This window comes from Mesoplodon bidens (assembly GCF_964165515.1).
Source record: "Mesoplodon bidens genome assembly, chromosome: 13".
NCBI classification, from domain to species: domain Eukaryota; kingdom Metazoa; phylum Chordata; class Mammalia; order Artiodactyla; family Ziphiidae; genus Mesoplodon; species Mesoplodon bidens.
This window is the reverse complement of record NC_138169.1, coordinates 47,217,175-47,236,471: the sequence shown is the minus strand read 5'-3', so window position 1 is coordinate 47,236,471 and position 19,297 is coordinate 47,217,175. Positions and strand designations below refer to the sequence as shown.

The 19,297-nt window shown below is 41.6% G+C and overlaps 1 pseudogene across 1 annotated transcript; it reads left to right on the top strand.

Annotated features, from left to right (window-relative positions):
• The first annotated feature begins 3,363 nt into the window (after positions 1 to 3,363).
• LOC308626853 (peptidyl-prolyl cis-trans isomerase A-like) lies at positions 3,364 to 4,012 on the top strand (annotated as a pseudogene). Its single transcript has one exon. The product of its transcript is annotated as a peptidyl-prolyl cis-trans isomerase A-like (transcript).
• The last annotated feature ends 15,285 nt before the right edge of the window (positions 4,013 to 19,297 follow it).

Genomic DNA, 19,297 nt, shown 5'->3' with positions numbered 1-19,297 from the left:
AACAGGGCAATTCCAATAGAACAGCCCCTATTTCTGATGGAATTGGGTTGAAGACAGAACCGGCAGAGCTCCAATGAAACAGTCTCTGTTCCTGACAGTATGGGCTGAAGTGTAGCCAGTTCCAATGCAGTCTCATTTCACAATCATGCCGAAGTGCCAAACGGGTACTTGCATACAGAACAAGGCCTTAACCAGAAAGGATGAAACTTTAAATAGATCCTGACTAAGACCTGAGAGCTTCAAAAAGCAAAGAAGGCCGAAGTTGGGATCCTGGAGAAAGACTTACCCTCAAATCCCAGAGTCAGCAAGAAAAACAAAGAGCAAAAACAGGTTCAATGTGAGCACTGCATCTGTCTGCCCAGCAGTCTCGGAGTCATTGGGGGTCTTCTCTGGTCCCTATACACACCACCAGAATGCTGACCTAAAACAAATAGACTACCAGTTATTTCTCTAGCAAAAATGGATATATTGGGCCTCAATGAAGCATGGCAATTTGGGGTCTGCAATCATGGCAAGCCACGTGCAAGTTCTCTACATCAAGGAGAGAACAACTCTTTTAAAGAGGGGCAAAGGAAGTTGGGAGGACTACCGTGAACAAAAAGTCCATTGGAGGAATCGAGATTTCAAAGTATAGTGGCTTTTCGTTGGCTGAGTTGTGACAACCTCTTATCAGCTGAGCTCTTGCCAGGCCAGAAGAGGACGCCTTTCTTCTCCTGTTGGGCTCTGCTTTCATTATAGGACAAGAGAGCGCCCCCTTCTGACCTCCCAACTCTATATTAATTGAGGTTCCTGTTTATTAATTTTTTATACTCAAAGTCCAGAAAACTCTGTGAATGAAATCCATTTGGTGGCAAAACTGCCCTATCCTGACCTAATTTGACTGCACAACCATGATTGAACAGATGGAAGGCTATGCAAGCTCCTTAGCGCACTTAGTGTGGTTAGCAATATACTTTGTGGCAGAAGTTTTTTTTTTTTTTGGCTGCACTGGGTCTTCGTTGCTATGCGCAGGCTTTCTCTAGTTGTGGTGATTGAGGGCTACTCTTCCTTGCGGTGTGCAGGCTTCTCATTGTGGTGGCTTCTCTTGTTGCGGAGCATGGGCTCTAGGCATGTGGGCTTGAGCAGTTGTGGCTCACGGGCTCTAGAGCACAAATAAGCTCGTGGGATCTTCCTGGACCAGGGCTCCAACTCATGTCCCCTGCATTGGCAGGCGGATTTTTTTTTTTGAGTTTTGAGTATTTATTATATTTGATTTTAATAAAATAAATTTAATTTTATGTTTACATAATTTAATTTTTAAATAATGGCTGAGTTTCAACAATCAGTTGTCAAAATTCCTGCAAATTTTGGGAATTCCCTGGTGATCCAGTGATTAGAACTCCAAGCTCTCACTGCAGAGAGCCTGGGTTCAATCCCTGGTCGGGGAACTAAAATCCCACAAGCTGTGTGGCACGGCCAAAAAAAAAAAAAAAAAAAAATTCCTGAAAATTTGACAATGAGCCCTTGTGGGCCAATATGAACCAGCTCCAGCACTGCACCATTCACCATCCTGCCTTAATGAACAGGACCAGGATTTTATCTGCTTTATTGGCAGGCGGATTCTTAACCGCTGAGCCACCAGGGAACCCCTGTGGCAGAAGTTTTAATGTGTTTGATTATGAGACATTGCTACAGTTCCTGCCGGGAGCGTTTTACATTTGTTGGGTTTTCACTGTATTCCTTTTCAAAATCTGAAACATTCTGAATCCTGAAACACAGCTGTTCTCAAAGAAGAGATTGTGAATTTGTATTTGCAGACAATTCTTAAGCCTTGACATCTGCAAATATCAGCATTTATCAATACTTTAGGAATTGAATCTTTATCTCAGTTTTACCAAGAAGTCTTTGCTTCTCTCCAATATACTTTTCAGAATTCTGGTTATCTGCTTCTATAGCTGCTCAAGGAGTGGTTGCTCAAGGTCACAGTCCTCTCATAGTCCCCTCACAGTACCTCTTTGTTCTATTTCCAAGTCTAATTATATTTTTTGCGGGGAAGAGTCACTTCTGTCAGGGTCTGCCTTATAAATAGAGTTTCCCTTTACACAGGTCCTAGATGTGTCCCTGTAATGCCATTGACCCATTCTCCTGGAGTAGCATCTCAGAGGTTTACCCTTTCATGTTCACTGTGGTGTCAGTTTCCCAAATAGAGATTCCATTAAAAATGTAAATATTGACAATTGTAAGGAAAGAGGATCTGGAGTTCTGGCTTGAAAGAGAGTGTTAGTGCTTCAAATAAAGCATTGCATCATTGGTGACTTTGTTTAGCACTGGAATTCATTAAAAACGTATTTCTAATTAAATAATTACCAAGCTGAGGCCATGCTGGTTAATTCTACCTACTCTATTTTGCATATTAGTTTAGTTGCTTTGATTATACACATTGCTCAGGATATTATTAAATTGTTTTCTGTAATTAAACTGTCATGCAATATTGATTAAAAATACCATGCAATGTTAGCTCTCTAAATTTTTCTCTGTTTTGAAATAATTTTAGAAAGGAAACTTTGATGCAAATATTTGCCCAGTAAATATTATTGGCAGCCTATTATGTGACAGGCCCTCCCACTGGGAGTTGCAAAGGTGAATGATTCGCAGTTCCTGTTTTTAAGATACTCATATGCTGATCAGAGGAAGAGATGTTAGAAACACATATGATTCATACTAAAATTGGGCTTTGTTGTGTAAGATACAAAAACCTATAGGGGAGGGAAGGTGGTATCTGCATTTGACCATTGGGTTTGCCCCGTGTAGAGCTCAGTCGTGGAGTTTCATTCAGAATCAAAATCAGTGTCTCTTTTGCTTATATTCACATTTAACCTTTTCAATTAGCAGACAGTGTGCTAATTGAAAGATCACTCAGGATTCTAGTCCCAGCTCTGCCACTAACTTTCTGACTGATAGGGTCCCCATCAGAGTCACAGGCTTATTAAAAATGCATATCCAGTGACTATAGTAGATAACACTGTATCGTATAATTGAAATTTGCTATGAAAGTAGAACTTAAATATTTTCACCACACACACACACACACACACACACACACAGGTAAATATGTGAGGTGATGGATGTTTAACTCCACGGGGGTATCATTTTACAGTACATACATATATCAAATTATATCTTACAATTTAATTGCCAGTTATACTTCAATAAAGCTGAAAAAAGAAAAAAAGCACATCCCAGCTTTTTTGCAGATGCCGCCACCCCGGAACCTCCCGTGCTGCCCAACCACGGTCAACCCTACCGTGTTCTTTGACATTGCCGTCGATGGCGAGCTCTTGGGCCAGCAGAAAACTTTCGTGCTCTGAGCACTGGGATGAAAGACTTTGTTTATAAAGTTTCCTGCTTTCACAGAATAATTCTGGGATTTATGTGCCAGGGTGGTGACTTCACATGCCATAATGGCACTGGTGGCAAGTCCATCTACGGGGAGAAATTTGATGATGAGAATTTCCTCTTGAAGCATATGGGTCCTGGCATCTTGTCCATGGCAAATGCTGGCCCCAACACAAACGGTTCCCAGTTTTTCATATGCACTGCCAAGACTGAGTAGTTGGATGGCAAGCATGTGGTCTTTGGCAAGGTGAAAGAGGGCATGAATACTGTGGAAGCCATGGAGCGCTTTGGGTCCAGGAATAGCAAGACCAGCAAGAAGGTCACCATTGCTGACTGTGGACAAATCTAACAATAAATTTGACTTGTGTTCTATCTTAACCACCAGAGAGCACCCCTTTATCCCCGTCTGCTCAAAATATCCTATAATCTTTGTGCTCTCATTGCACTTCTTTGGGTTCCATATTTTCCTTATCCCCCTCCAAGTTTAGCTGAATTGCAAAGTTAAGTTCATGGTTATGAAATAAAAGCTAGATAACCAAAAAAAAAAAAAAAGCACATCTGTAGGTCCTACCCAGATCTACTGAATTAGAACTCAGGGGCAGGGCCTGGAATCTGCATTTTAAACAGGCACCACAGATCAACTATACTGCATTTAAAAAATAAAAATTTAAAATAAAATGAACAGGCACCGCAGGGTATTATTACACAGGCTGAAGTTTGAGAAACACTGGACTGCAGGGCTGTGTAAAGTCTTTTCCAGATCCACAAATTCGAAGCAGTGGGGTTGCGATGCAGCAGCCATCCACGTCTTCCTGGAGCTACCACACCCTGCAGCTCCGCCCACATCTTCTTCTCTTCAGTTAACTCATCACAGAGAGGATTGAAGGAGAGAAGGGAAAGCAGCAGGCCCCACAGGAGCCTGAGCCACTGGCTGTGTTCGGACAGTTCGCTGTGCCTTTTGGACCTACTTGGGTCTGGTTACACATACACCAGGGGCTGGCAAACCACAACCCATGGGCCAAATCCAGCCTGACACCTGTTTTGTAGCTTGCATTCTTTGTGAACTAAGAATGGTTTTCACATTTTTAAATGGGAAAAAATCAAAATAAGAATAACATATCATACACTTAAAATTGTATGAAATTCTAATTTCGATGTCAATAAATTAAGTCTTCTTGGAACACAGCCACAGCTCATTCATGTACATTCTGTTTATGGCCACTAAATTTGCTCTGTCATGTGCCGAGGCTGGTCTCAGCTAATGGGGGGATTCCATTTTCTTTGTCAGTGACTGACCGGGTGTAGGTATGTGGCCAAGGAGAAATAAGAGAAAGTCTTCTAGGGGGTTCCAGGGAAACGTCCTCCTCCCTTATAAAGTGGTACAAAGAGATTTCCTTAAATCTTTGAACAATGTCATCCGAGGGCATCATGCTTGGATTTTCTTCAGTTGCTGTCTTGCATGGGGAAAAGTCCATGAACAGTGGAGATATTGAGCTGGAACTCTGACACAGCTGGTATATATATATTTTTTCTCTCTTTTTCCTCTCTTGCCAATAACATCAAGAATGCTCCAAAGTTATTGCACTTTTCTGATTAAGAACATTCTGGGTAAAATGATTTCTGCCTTGTGGTCTAGAAGGAGAGAAAGTATACTGTTGATATCTTGCATTGCAAGAAAGACAGAGCTGGGTTATTATAGGTGTTGACATTTCCTATGAGCCCCACTTACAAAATTGAGATTAAGTTACTTGCCCAAGTTCACATAGCTGGTCAGTATGGATTTGAACCCAGGAGCCAAGCTCCAGCACCTGTGGTGTTGACCTCTGCACATCACTGCCCTCTCCTCGAGGTCTGGATGAGGCCGATGCTCTATCTCACCTCCCATCTCCCTTTCAGGGTGGGTCTGATAATCAAGCATTCCATTCTCACAGCCAGAGTCACTGGTTCAGGTGGGATATGTGACACAAGGTAGGCCAGGGAGTCTCAACCCCAAGGATTTTCTGGAACTATTAGAAAAGAGAATCTATGTCAGATGAAATAGCCAAACCAACAGGTTGTACACCTGAAACTGCTGTTGGCCATCATTCCACCACAGAGAGAGAGCCAACACAGGACTATGCAATCAAAGGAAGGAGGCAGACAGCTCCTGCTGACATACATGAGTCTGCATCTAACTAAGCCTGACACCCTTTTCTTTCTTTTCCTTCCTTCTTTCTTTCTTTCTTTCTTTCTTCCTTCCTTCCTTCCTTCCTTCCTTCCTTCCTTCCTTCCTTCCTTTCTTTCTCCCTCCCTCCCTTTCTTCTCCCTTCCTTCCTCCTTTCCTTTCCTTTCCTTTCCTTTCTTTACCCCAAGATTTGCTTGCATCAGCTTGTATTTTTTCTTTCGCAACCACAACCCATGGGTAATACAGGAGCCATCAACATTCTTCAGCAGATGAAGACTTAAGCAAGTGCTGAGACCTTGGGGATACATAGTTGCATGAGAAGTGAACTGTGTCTTCACAAAACTAAACAAAGTGAACTGTGGATACAGTGGAGTGTGTCACGGGCCATGCTGTGGTGTGTATAGCATGTGGTGGGGAGAAGGGGTCCTCGTTTAGATTGAGGATTTAGGAAAGGCTCCCAGAAGCTAAGTAGGAGGTAGAAGGAAGGACACTTTAGGCAGAGGGAATAACAATATAAAGGCAAAGAAGTGTCAGCTAGCATGTTATCCTTAATTCTGGAGACCACGAGTAGTTTGTTATGGGGCTGCTACAAAGGGTGCCTTTTGAAATGTGTTGGCAGATAGGCCCAAGGGTAGGGAGACATCAGATCATGAGGGACCTTTATCTTTCAGATGGAAAATCATTTAAAGATTTAAGCAGGGAGAAAATGTGGTTAGGTTTGTTAGTAAGATGATCACCTTGGCTCTAGTGTGGAGGATAGATGGAGAATAGGCAATGTTCTCTCACTCACAAGACTGTAAGCATCTCTCTTTAATTCTGTTTTTCACAGCAATCTGATTGCCAACATCTCGACAGAAAGGCTATAGTAAAAGTGAGAAATCACTATCAATGTCAGAGAAAAAGCAAAGCAAAGCAAACCAAAGAAAACAAGTATATCCTTTCAGCCCCCAACAGTGCTACAATTTGAATACACAACAATTAAATTTCGAATGAAAATCATTGCTACCAAAATCAGTCTTTGTATGAGTGTTGGAAACTCCTTTCTCCTTCTGTGAAAAGGTTTTATTTCTTTTCACTAAAACTTAAAGAGGACTCGGGTTTATAGGATTCATTCAGGAGCAGTTCCCTATAGGAATGTGTTAGTGGAATGGGCAGTGAAACGCCATCATTTGATCCCAAGAAAGCCTGTCATCTGATTCCATTTACAGTGGGTAGCGCACATCAGTGGGCGGTGTAGCCTGGGGCTATGACCTACTTTGCGGCTGATGTCTTCCAGTGTTCCTGGGAAGGAGGTTATTTTTGTTTCCTCTCATCTCTTATACGCACACAGGAAACATAAGCATTTGATGCTCCCTGAAAACATCCCGATAGTTCTAGGGCAAAATGGTCTTCAAGGTTATTTAATTTATGCCTCTTAAATCCTGACACTTTTTTCCTCAAGTGAATTATATGCAGTATATAGAACTTTTAACCTTTTACTCATCTTTTCCTTACCATCACTTTTTTTTTTTAAAGAAAATATTCCAAGGCTTAAGTGGCTGACTATGAACTCCCAGCTTTTGTGCTCCTGGATATAATGTTTGTTTTGTTTTCCTGAAAGATTGCACTAAAATCCTCTTTTCTTGGTATGTGTATTCTAATTTGAAAAAAAATGATAGTTTAAAAGAAGTTTCAGTAACATTTCATTAGGAAAACAATGGGGAGCACATCTTCATGGTACACTTGGAGGAGGTTAGTGATGTAAGAAACACTTGTAGTGTCTATATCTTTTAATATCTAGGGATTTGTTGGCTTTTAGTTATCCTTGGATTAGTCTGGTTTTAATTTTATCTGGCTTATTTAGAAGATATTGCCATGCTTGTTTAAAAGGAAGTCTTCTCACATATTAGGCAGTCATTTTGTGGGAGTTTATTCAGACTAATTTTATGTTTTAATTTGATGAGACAGGTCCCTGTCTCAGACAGGTCATCTAGCATCATGAGGCTTAGTTAACCTTCTGTTGGTGCAATGGTGCCTGATATTTGTGAGCTGGGGAAAACCTTTTTCTTCCCTTCAGAATCTGTAGTTCATAACAATAAACCTCACCCAGGTATTCCTATAACAACACACCAAAATAACAGTATAGACCATAAGTAGTAAGGAACACCAGCTTTAGAATGACTCATCTGTATTCAAATGCTAACTCCACTACTACAAAGCTATGTGATATCAAGGAAGTGACCCTTGGGATTTTCATCTGAAAAATGGTGTAATATTTACTGCAAGTGATTGTTTTGAGTTATTAATGAAATAAAATGCCGAAGAAGTTACCTAATATGGCATCTACTAATGACAGGGTTTCAAGTCAGGAAACTATTGTTATAATTCCCTTTTCCTTTTATCTCACCTTTTGTATTTCTCCCAATATCTTTCTAGTTTGGAAATGGAGTCTAGCTAACATTTATAATGTTGATCCTATTTTGATATTTTAGCTACTATTTCCTTTCAAATATCTAATTCTTCCTTTCTGGTCTTGATCTGTTATTTTGATTTTTCTCAAATGGTTTCACTGTCTGGATATAATAATCTTACTTTATTTTGTCCATTTTATTTCCTCTACTCTTTGAGGTCTCTTTTTCTTCTTGACTGGTTATGCTGATAACTATGATCAAAGTTTCTATCTTTAGACACCAAATTTCATCCCATTTGCTGTCAGAGCCTCTCAGGGTGAATTTAGAGTCTACCAGCTGACATTTTCTTTCTTTTTTTTCTTAGAAATATTTTTATTACAAGGTTTTTTTTTGGGGGGGGGGTGCTGCTTTTTTTAAAAAATTGAAATATTTCTAACCTGACATATTTTTATTGAAGGATGACTTAGACTTGCAATCTTTACTGCTTTTATTTTGTATTTAAAATTTTTTAATATTTTTTTATAAATGCTTTAAATTTTTAAATTTATTTTTAATTTTATTTATTTATTTTTTTGCGGTACGCGGGCCTCTCACCGCTGTGGCCTCTCCCGTTGCAGAGCACAGGCTCCAGACGTGCAGGCCCAGCGGCCATGGCTCACGGGCCCAGCCACTCCGCGGCATGCGGGGTCTTCCCGGACCGGGGCACGAACCTGCGTCCCCTGCATCGGCAGGCGGACTCTCAACCACTGCGCCACCAGGGAAGCCCGCTGTAAATTTTTTAAATTGTCCCTCATACTTAATATTAGTGTTTTTCTCAAATATTTCCAATGTGTACAATGTGATAATATACATATACCTTGTGAAAGGATTCCCCACATCAGGTTAATGAGCACATCCATCACCATCATTTTACTTTTTTTTTTTTTTTTTTTTGTGGTACGCGGGCCTCTCACTGTTGTGGCCTCTCCCGTTGCGGAGCACAGGCTCCGGACGTGCAGGCTCAGCAGCCATGGCTCACGGGCCCAGCTGCTCCGCGGCATGTGGGATCTTCCCGGACCGGGGCACGAACCTGCGTCCCCTGCATCGGCAGGCGGACTCTCAACCACTGCGCCACCAGGGAAGCCCAGGGATCATTATATTTTTTAACAAACTTGCCATCTGTTTTCAACTGCCTGTCAAGTTCAGTTGTTAGGGTATGAAATTATAGTGGTGTGCACAGAAAGGAATTTACATCGAACATGCTGGCTCCATATCCTGTCCCCTGTGCCACTTAATTATATGATGTCATGAAGCAATTATTGTGACATCTAATCACGAATTTCATTTCTAACGGAGAAATTTCTTAACGACTGATGTATTGCTGTCAATCTTGCCGATGAATTTGGAGGTTTATAAGCCTTGAAAGTTACTTGGGAAGTAGCTTTGACTTAATCTATATAAAAATATGCTTCTCCTTGCCTGTGCTCACAGAATTTATGCTGTAGTTGCAAAATTGAACTACGGTACGAAATGCTCTATAATCTGTTTTAATTATAAGAGAACAGACTGTCTTGTCAATCATTTACTGACAGTTTGTGTTGTGTCAGCAAGTGACAGGAGATTCATAAAAAGTGCTTCGATGGTACAATCTGAATTAGTGTAAAAAAGGACTACATAGATTCCTCTGCTAAGAGGAAGTAAAGTGGTGAAGAAATTGGGGTAAGAGTGCAGACCATAAAATATTAATTTGAGGACATGTTGTGAGGCTCTGTAGGGGAAATGAGGGGAAGAGATGCGTAAGAGGGCAAAAACTACAAGGATCGAGGCAAATTGGTAAAGTTCTCTGTGTTAAAGGAAATAAGTGAAGAAGAGGCAGGGGGGCCACTACCTGAGGTGAATAAGACAATATGTCCTAATGGGAGTTTGCATGGAATGAGGGGCAGGTTTGAGAAGTAAAGAGAGTCAGCAAAATCGTCAGGAGGCTCAAGGGACAGCCAGGGCCATTGAAACGTTGGAGTAGCCTCCTGGGGGGAGGGGGGCACCAGGAAGCTGTTCTTGCTGGACCGGAGGGTAAACCCCCAGGAACACAGGGCTCTGCTCCCCTTGATGAAGCCTGAGCAGTCCCGTGCAATGCGCTGACCTAAGCTGTCAGTTACACAGCTTCTGTAGCAATGGTCATTGTCAATGCCAGCTTGAATTCTCATGCTCCACCAGCTTTGTCTCCCTTGAAAATATCCCTTCCCACTTCTGTGACCAGACATACCCAATACCATGGCTCAAGTTGCCCCCCAAAGAGTGGCAGATAGTCTGTAATTATTTCTTGAGCTGCAGATGGCTTTGATAGAGGGTGTGGAGTCCAAATCTTGGAGGCGGAGGGGGTGAAGAGACTGGTGTGATATAGGGGGAAAAACGTCAGTCAACTCCCAAGCTTTTAGGTCACCAGGTAATCTGCAGAATATCAGTTCTCAGGCCCTAGCACTGAGCCTCAAACCTTTGCGAATTTGTATCCCTGGGGTGATAAAGAGTGATGGGGTGCTGAATGAGATGGCTCCTGGTGGAAGTAGAGGAGGTGTTACAGATACTGAAAATTTGGAGAGGGAATAAGGGCCACAGCTGGGGTGTGACTCTGATCCCAACTGGTTTAAGGCTGGGAATGGACTAGGGTCAGCAACGTTTGGTAAAGTTCTGTACTTGGTATGAAGCACTTCTTTAAAGAGGTGATTTTATCCTTTGCCAGGAGCCTTTAATTTGGCAAAATGGCAAAATGTATCCTCTGTCAAAATATCTGCAGCAAAGTTATGTTTTAGGAGCAAATCTTGTGACAGTTTCAAGAGAAATTGAAGATGGGAAAAGACAGACTTGTTAGAATAATCTAGATATGAAGTGACTGGGGCTTGCATTGGAGATCCAGCAGATGGCATGATAACAGCTTATCTGAACAAATCATGGAGGCTATATGAGAGGAGAAGTGGAAATCCATTCTGGCGCCTCCCAGATGCTCATCCAGGGCTCAGCTGGATCATTGAACAATACAGATTTGTGGGCTCCATGCCAGAAATTCTGATTCCGGAGGTCTCCGACGGGACTCATGGGTGATTCTGATGTAGACTCAAGGTAGGAGCCATTTACCACCAGTTCAGAGGTCTCAACCTTGTCTTCCCATTAGAACATCCTCATGAACTTTAAACAAATGCTGCTATTCACAGCCCACCCTGTACCATCTACATGAGTCTTTGGGAGGGGCTCATGCATAAGTACTCAAAAAAAAAATCTCCCAGGTGATTTTAATGTGCAGCCAAGATTGAGAACCATTGCTTGAGACCATAACGTGGTTGTTAGACTTCAGACTTAATGTTCTCAGAGCTTAGACAAGTGGCAGGGCGGAGCAACCCCCCTGCCCCCCCACCAAAGAAACATCTGGTTAATGATAATCTAGGGTCAAATATTTGGCATTTGTTACTATCATTTTTAGGAAGAACATAAAACAGATTGGGGGAAAAATGGTTGAAGACCTAATTCAGAAGATTAGCATAGTGACACCTAGTGTTGAATTTAGATGCTTCCTCAGAATTTCAGTGCTCTGCCCGCCCCCGCCCCTTGGTGAATATTATTTAAAGTAAAATGTGGAGAAATAATTTCCAGTAGTCTTTTAATTCAGAGTCTTCAAGGCTATAAATTGGATGATTTGGAGACCGGCGTGAGGGAGTTAGTGAGTGGGCGTGTCCCAACTCAAGAAATATAATTATTCCTCTTCTTGCTTTCTAGTAAACTTGGAAAAAAGAAAAAAAGAAAAAAAACAAAACCCAGAAACCTGACACAGTAATTAACTGAGCCTTCCAGAACAACATCAAATAATTATCTCAAACAATTACCTGGTGGGCTGAGTTGGAGTAGATCTTTTTTTTTTTTTGCGGTATGCGGGCCTCTCACTGTTGTGGCCTCTCCCGTTGCGGAGCACAGGCTCCGGACGCGCAGGCTCAGCGGCCATGGCTCACGGGTCTAGCCGCTCCGCGGCATGTGGGATCTTCCCGGACCGGGGCATGAACCCGTGTCCCCTGCATCGGCAGGCGGACTCAACCACTGCGCCACCAGGGAAGCCCCAATGGTCTTTATTTTTAACAATGGTTTTTTAGTTGGTGATCAATAGAGTCTCCATTTCATTTAACTTGTAACTGGGGTAAGCCATCATGAAATAACTTGGATCTTAATTTTTCACACTGAGGAATAGGCCATTTTGCTAATTCCATAATCATATCAACAAATTAGTATTTATTCAATTTGTTACAAAATTGGGGATCTCACTTGAGCAGCTGGCTGTCTTGGCTTGCAAATTAATTGTAGTGAACGACCTAATTTCTTAAGTAAATGAGTGTGAAAAGAATCTCAGATCAAATAGGTTTGTGATTAAGAGGCAGAACTGTTAGGTTACCGTGTTTCCAGTACCAGAGAAGTACCATTTTTGGGTCTGAAGCTCTATTAACAAATGCCATTTTCTAACGAGACCTTCTTTTTTTTTTTTTTTTAAGATTATTTTGATGTGGACCATTTTTTAAAGGCTTTATTGAGTTTGTTACAATATTGCTTCTGTTTTATGCTTTGTTTTTTTGGCCGCGAGGCACGTGGCATCTTAGCTCCCCGACAAGAGATCAAGTCTTTTTTTTTTTTTGACCGCGTTCGGTCTTGTTTGCTGGGACTACTCTTCGTTGCCGTGCACGGGCTTCTCATTGCAGTGGCTTCTCTTGTTGCAGAGCACGGGCTCTAGGTGCGTGGGCTTCAGCAGTTGTGGCTCGCGGGCCCTAGAGCGCAGGCTCAGTAGTGTGATGCGCGGGCTTTGTTGCTCCGTGGCATGTGGGATCTTCCGGGACCAGGGCTCGAACCTGTGTCCCCTGCATTGGCAGGCGGATTCTTAACCACTGCGCCACCAGAGAAGTCCCTCTAATGAGACCCTCTTTGATCATCAGTCGGCTCCCAAAAATAGCTGGATGAAGCAAGTTGAGAATAATACAGCAGTGTGAATTTGAGGGCCAATGCTACATTTGGTGAGTAAACGTGGGACTGGATTTTCAGTTCCTATTTTTAAAGGATTGGAAAGTTAGGCATGTCCTGGCAGCTCAGGTCCTGAATGCCTGGCCTGTCTACTTCTGATCACATCCAGCTGTCCCCATAAAGAAAGAAAGCTCAGTGGCTTGTCTTTCTGGGACAGCCTGTGGTAATAAGACATGGCCCTAGTATGTTCTGTCTGTCTTCAGATCTCACCTTTTGAAGAAACTGAGCCTGCTTATAAGCAAAATAGAAAAAGAGATCAAAGGGCTATTTTTAATAATGATGTTATGAACAAGACTATCTGTTGTCAGTAATGAACAGAATCTAAGCCCTCTTTTTGAGGCCAAATTCACTAACAGTTTCAAATCTGCCTGTCCCACGACTTTCACTAGCTTGTGCTGCTCCCAGGCAGCATCTGCAGGCATGAGCCCTCCCATGTGAATTCCAGATTTGGGGATATAAGCCTTTCCCAGGCTTGAGCACACTCAGGTGGTCTGCAGCGTGCCTTCTGACCCAAGGCCTCTCTATGCCTTCTAGGGAAGCTCCTTCCAGAAGTTCTCAAGATGTATGAAAATGAAGCCTGAACATTTCTTTCCTGCTCTGGCCAGTAACTAGTTCTTTGAATTGAGAATGAATCACTAGCAATGAAACTATCTGATCAGGAGACTTATCTTCTAAAAACTGCTGTCTGGGGAAAAATGGCTGTGTTAATACACAAGCAAACAAACGTCTTCCCCACAGTCACTGAAAATACCCCAAAGAGGCAATAACAGAGCAGAAAATTATAGCAGGGCTGAAGCTAACAAAGACTCAACTGCAGACGATAAACTACAAGGAAGATCTTCCAGGTGAAGCACAATTTGAACTAAAATGAAAGAAGACTCTGGGGGTACATTGCTGTGTTAGACAGTAAGTGGATATAATACAGAAGCCCCAGCTGATTCCTCACAGCTTAGGGAGCAAGGGCTGGATGCATGGATGGGTTTTGGCAAAGATGGGAAATTCCCTGAAGTCTTCTTCATGAAGATTTGCCAGGAGTGGCAGAGCTGGAGGGTAAAAAATTTCCCTCAGTTTTACTGAGGCATAATTGACAAATAAAATTGCAATATATTCAATGTGTAGCATGTGATGATTTGACATACATGTACATTGTTAAAGGATTTGGAGGATACATTTGTTCACCAAACAGTGTTGGCAGTAAAAAGGGCTCTTCAGCCAAGCAGGGTCAATTTTTTTCTCCTTTCAACCAAGAGAGCAGATAGAAAGAAATGCCCAAAACTTCAGGAATACCAACCAAGGCTTATCGGGTACACGCAGCACAGAGAACTCTTGGGGGCAGTTCTCTACAGAGGAGAGATGGAGTGAGAATACGAAGGAACAAGGCTTCATGCAGGGAACTCTGATGTATGTGATGTCTGAGCAACGCCTGACCAGCTGCCAATTCCCATGGTCCTCTTTTGGTGGCTCTCAAATTCTGCAGCACAGAAGAATCATCTGGAGAAACTGTTTAAATACATGTTCCTGGCCCCCATCTCAAGAGGATCTTGAAAAAGCCTTAAAAATATGCTTTTTAAAAAAACCTAGTGCCTGATATTCCACCAGCCACATTTGGGAAACATTCGATTGCTATTTATTCAATTGGGCAATAAATGAAAAATAATGAGATAGATATTTGAGCCAGACTAGCAATCAGAGAACCAGAAAATTAGAGCAAATGACCACCAAAGAACCAATTTCAGAATCTAGCAAATGAACAACAACCCCAAACCACTAAAAAGTACATTTTAAATGGTAAGTAAAAACTTATTAACTAAGAAGCAAAGCTCTGTGCATGTGAGCCTATGCCTGAAAACACACACACACACACACACACACACACATACACACACACACACTATAGAACTAGAAAACCATGGGTTTAATAATACTTAAGCAATAGGCAGGCACCATACTAAGAGCTTTATATGCATTAACTCATTTAATTGTCATCCCATCCTATGAGGAAAATTCTTTTGTTGCCTCAATATTATAAATGAGGAGTGGAGATTTGAGAGGTGAGATAATTTGTTCAAGGTTATAAAGCTAGAAAGTGCTGGGGCCAGAATTCCAAGCAGATTCAGGGTCTGTTCTAACCACCGCATTATTCTTTGCACCACAGTGTCCTTTGAAGAGATCAATTAGAGAGTCTAACAAATCTGACTAAGAAAAGAGAGAAGACATCATATTAAGAATGGCAAACTAAAAAAAAAAAAAAAAAAGAATGACAAACTAATTCATTCATTCCTTGAAATCATATATTTATTGTTCTGTGTCTCCTATGCATCTACCATGGGCCACACCAGGCACCTGGGGTTTCAGCAAGGAAGATGAGGAACAAATTCCTTGCCCCTGGGAGTCTTACATTCTAGTTGAAGAAGCAGCAAAGAAGCAAACAAACATATCTTTCAGGTAAATATATATTCTAAAGAAAAATAAATCAGAGCAGGGGTGTTGGATGGGAGCCTATTTGAAGTTGGGTTCTCAGCTCTGGTGTCGTCGGGAGAGGACAAATGTAGCCATGGGGAGAGTCAAGCAAAACTCTTGGGAAGTGTATTCCGGACAACAGGGGCACTCAAAGGTGGACCTGACCTTGGTGTGTTCAAGAAACGCGGTCAGGCTGGAGCAAAGGGGCAAGAGGAGTAACATTAGAAACCGACTTTGGATACAGATCATTGTCTACACTACTCCACTTCTAAGTCTGACCTCAGTGTACCCGATTCCAGGAAAATGGCCACTCCTGCAAACAGCTGAAAATACAGATGAATATTATATAATAGTTCACGTGTGCATTGCCTCCAATGGATTTTTAAACATTAACATGATTCATTTATTTGGGCTCAACTATCAGTTGATTACACTCCAAGTGTTCCTTTCTAAATCAGTTAAGAATGCATTTTCCGACAGCCATAGTGCTTAGGTAGTAGTTTAATTTTCTAGAATGACCCTCAAAGTTCAATTTAGTGCCTCTGTACTTAATTACGCTATTAATAATAGTACATAGCCGGGATGATAGCATTATTTCTGTGAGGAAGTCAATTCTGGGTTCCACTCAGTGGGGTCAGTTCACACCTCTCCACTCTCCAGTTCCCATACAGCCCCCTCTGGTTCTGCTGCTTTATAGCCTGAGAAGCAGTGGTTAGCAGTGAGGTTTCTAGGGTTCTTGTGGCATCAGAGGGAGTCCTGGGCCATTAAAGAGGGCTCTGATGATCAAAGTGGCAGTAGGGAATCACACAGGCATCCCGAGAAGCAACAGGAGGGGCGAAGATCGCACTTGTCCTCAGCAGTGGAAGGAAATGGGAAGTAAAGGTGATGGGAAAGCAGGCAGCAGAGAAGACGCTAGAATCCCCGGTGATTCCAGCATAATAGCGAGAAGACATCCAGTTAGTAGCGCTCTGTTGCCAACACTAGGGGGCACCGTTGTCATTGAAGGGGTGCCCCTCACACGGACTTCAATAACCTTGGAGTTGTACAATGGGGAGGCTCTGTTTTCAGCAGGAAATTGGAGGAAGTGAACTCCTGAATAAGACACCCATGTCTAGGTAAGAGATGGTTATATGTCAGGCATTTGTAAGTCAAAAACGACCTTACAAACTTTTATTTATATGTTATAAAGTTATCCATACATTAAAAAAGTATAAATTTAATAAACCAGGAGATATAGTAGGATTATATGGCTTCATGCTTTTTCATAGACCAAGTTGTGTGACCTCAACTGATAGTTTCTCTCCAGAAGTGCATTTCGAACTCATCCTTCCGACAGCATTGTGGATGAATGCAGAGAAAGCTAAGAATGAATACAGGCAGGATAATTAGGAAGTGATTGAAGCAATGCAGGTAAGAGATGTTCAGAGCCCGATTTTGGGCAGGAGATTGAGAACACTTAGGCTGTAAAATTGGACAGGCTTGAGAAATCTGACATGAAGGCAACGAGGGAGAATAGCAAAGGGTGCTCACTGGTTCCTGACTGACTAAGCAGGTGCCAGTGAACGCTGATGAAGGAACAGTTTTGGGGGAACAATGGTGAGTTCACTATTAGACACATTGAGTTAGATGCACCCAGGGAATATACGTATGGAAAGATCCAGCAAGGCTGGATCAGTGGGGAGTCCAGTGTTGGAGATAGTGATCCAGGTGTCACCGGCCTGCAAGTGACAAGTAAACCAGGAGAATGCAAGGAACTGGTGCTAAGAGCTTATAGAGGACACAGGTCCAGGAAAGAATCTTGAGGATCATCAGCATTTAATGGTCAGAGAGAGGAGAGATCCTGGCAAGAGTTTATATTCTGGAAAATCAAAGGGTGTATCTTTAACTGGGTTTACAAAGCACCTAAACCAACCTGTCTGCTCCCTGGCTACTTAATACTGTTCAATGATGACTGTTAAGAACACTTACAATGAACATAAAATAGGTGGCTTCTTCCTCCTTTAAACTCTTACTGAAATATATCATGTAATAATTTGCAAAGAGTTTAACATTGATTAAAACAGGATTAAATAAACAGTCTTTGGTGATCTTTTAGAGGAGACTTTTACAGGTTATAAATATGTGTGTTGACTTGAAAATTTTTATTACAGAACAATATACTTATTTCTGCCAATTTCATATTGTTTTGGTTAGCCCTAATAACATCGTTAAAGTTTTCATATTTTAACATTGTCAATAATGATTATGTTATCATTTTCTAATTGGAAAATACATATTAGTTTTTTTAGGAAGAAATTAGAAGCAAATATGAAAAATATTAACAATGACTGTTGATGGTAGAAGTATATTGTTGTTATAATACATATTTAAATTTCAAAAGATTAAATAGTTTTAAAAAACTGTTTATTTTCCATATTTTCCAGCTGCAGCCTGCAGTGAGAACATGTGATTACAAAGTTCTTTTTATACATGTTGACTGTGCCAGGACTTAAAATCTGACCTCATGATTTATTATGTAAGTCATTTTTTATGTAAAAGGCTACATTCATAAATAGAAAAGTCATTCTACAGTTTCATTTTCTAGTTTTATATTTTTGACCATAATAAAGAAGTATCAGTATTTCATTAGTGACTGAAGACCTGCCCTCATTTCTGTTTCAACATGTGTGATTCTAGGAGATTTCAGTAGAGCTATGGTTTTTCAAGTTCTGATTCCTCCCACTCTAATAGCCATTGACACCACCATTACAGGCACCACTGCTGCCAGCTGAAACGAAGGCATTGTAGCCAGAGGAAAACCATCCTGTAAGCAGCCACTGCAGGCCTGTGCCCCCAGACTAACTGGAGGCCAGCTGATGAGAGAGGTCCACAGTAAGTTTTGTCAAGTTCTTCTCAACGCAGCCTCTAGAGGGCAGAGAAATCACAAGCCCGTGAGCAGTTCTGTGCAGCTATCCAGTATTCTGCATCCCTTCTTTAACAATGTTATGTGGTGTGCTTTTTAAATTTCATTTCAAATTGATTTGTTTTCATAATATATTTGACCAAATTTCAAAGTTATGAAAGAATATTCTTGTTCCCCAGAAACAACCAATACTACCCAACATCACCAATTCCTTATATATCTTTTCAGAGACAGTGGTGTAGGTGTGTGTGTATCACCCTATCTTCTCCCTTATTTTTATACAAATGGTAGCAGCCATACACTTTATTCCATGTCTTGCTTTTTTTCACTTAATATTGCCTTGGGTAAAATTCAATGTAAGGATATAGAGAGTTTTCTTGTTTATGGCTGCAAATTCTAGCTATGGGTGTGCCATAATTTTCCAATTAATAGTTCAGTGAAGGGCATTTAGTTGTTTCTGCAGTACTACTGAGCCTTGGACATGCATAATTTCATTTACACATTGAGTACATCTGTAGCTTAAAAACAGGGAATTGCTTCACACAATTACGGGGCCTGGCGAGTCTGGTATCTGTAAGGTAGGCTAGCAGGCTGGAAACTCAGGCAAGAGGTGATGTTGTAGTCTTGAGTCTGAGCTTCATAGAGCAGGCCAGCAGGCTGGGAACTCAGAAAAGATTTTTTTTAAATTTATACGGTTAATTCATTCATACCTTCGCTTTGAATTCAGCCAACGAATATTTAATATGTTCCACACTCTGCACTAGGCATAGGGTACATAATGTGAGCAAACACCATTCTTGAGGTGTTTTCACATGCTTGTGACAAATCTGTCACATTTCTGGCAGCTGCCATATTTTCCTGGCCGGAACCAAGGAGACACTTGCTTCCTCTCTCTTCATCCTCCCCGAATTGTTTCCCACTGCCCTGCTCCTGCCTGCCAACATGTTTTGAGTGGCTTAGGTGTATCTGTCCCCCTCCACC